This window comes from Sciurus vulgaris (genome assembly GCF_902686455.1).
Source record: "Sciurus vulgaris genome assembly, chromosome: 3".
In the NCBI taxonomy this organism is placed as follows: domain Eukaryota; kingdom Metazoa; phylum Chordata; class Mammalia; order Rodentia; family Sciuridae; genus Sciurus; species Sciurus vulgaris.
Window position 1 is genome coordinate 89,163,034 of NC_136463.1, and position 1,301 is coordinate 89,164,334.

At 40.7% G+C, this 1,301-nt stretch overlaps 1 long non-coding RNA gene across 1 annotated transcript in view; it reads right to left on the minus strand.

Moving 5' to 3' along the window:
- Nucleotides 1–337, minus strand: part of LOC306656753 — a 2,060-nt gene extending 1,723 nt beyond the window's left edge. Inside the window, exon 1 of the long non-coding RNA XR_013762633.1 lies at nt 211–337. This is a non-coding gene — a long non-coding RNA (uncharacterized lncRNA). The remainder of the gene's footprint in view (nt 1–210) is intronic.
- Between the last annotated feature and the right edge of the window lie 964 nt (nt 338–1,301).

Genomic DNA, 1,301 nt, shown 5'->3' on the forward strand with positions numbered 1-1,301 from the left:
TAATTAAACTATAAAGCATTTTAAACCTATAATTAATTCTAGGTAAATTAAAGACATGACACAGCTGTACTACTATTGCCAGAGCTTTTGTGCTAATATCTCACATTTTTTACACTAAGTCACCCTGCTGAAAAGTTTAACAGTCATTTATATTTATAACTCTTTCTAGATTTCTTTTTTTTTTTTTTTTAATTTTTCTTTTTTGCCTACCTCAGTTGTTGAAGCATTAACGAAGCTGGCCTTTTGGGAAGAATTCCAATTCAGAGTTATTTTTCCATGAGGTACTTAAGACTCTACACAGCAGCTCGTGATTATGTTGGCAGTAGCTTTGCATAACTGTTGGTTTCCTGTAGTATAAATAAGTGAACAGCTAAGAATGCTAATGTTTTGCTTTAACCACCGCCCCCCCGCAAAAAAAAAAAAAAAAAAGAAAAGAAAACCTCTCAATAAATGAAAAGGAATTACCCTCATAGGACTGTTTTTAAAAATTATTACTTAAAGGGGTAAATTAAACCAGTCATAAAGATAAGTGATCGTATAATACATGTTACCATGATAATCCTTCAAGTAGAAAGAGAGAAAAAAAAGGGGTGGGGGGAAGAGAAGAGGGAGGGAAAGAGGGGAAAGAGGACGGGGGGGGGGGGGGGGGGGGAAGAGGGGAGGAAGGAAAGGAGTTAAAATTGTTTAATTTCCAAAGTACTATCCAGTTGAAAAACTCAACTGAATAAAGGCATGAAGGTCGTTGGTGAATCAATTTCAAGTTGCATCCAGTTGTAGCTAAATGCAGGCAAGGAAAATCAGACAGAGCCTCTGGTCTCTGGACACTTAGAGGGAAATGGAAGCAATAAAAGCCTGGGCTGAGAAAGAGGGCAGAGCAGTAGGTTAGGAAGGAAAGAAGGCAAGCACAGAGCTTGGCAAGAAGGGAGTGCAGATAGGAATCTGGGAAGCACCTCCTGAGAGCAACTTTGTTTCACGTTAATGGTCACAGTCAAGAGCCAGGCAGGCAACTGAAATGAGAGGTTAAGGAATTTGCACAGCAGTTCACATTTTTCTTCTTCCACATCCTCCAAAATTCCTAGCACAAAATTCTTCCCAACTAGACTCCTCTCTCACCCTTGCCCATACATTCTATAATCCAGTCCTATTAAGCAAAAGTCAGGTAAATGCCCTTCCAGAGCACCTTGCTGTTACCTCTGCCCTCCCACCTTCTCCCTCTATACTTTCATATAAAGAGGGCTGTGTCTTCCAGCTGGGCATTCTCTCCAGGTGGGGTCCTCTGCACTCGCTGTGCATCAGGTGCC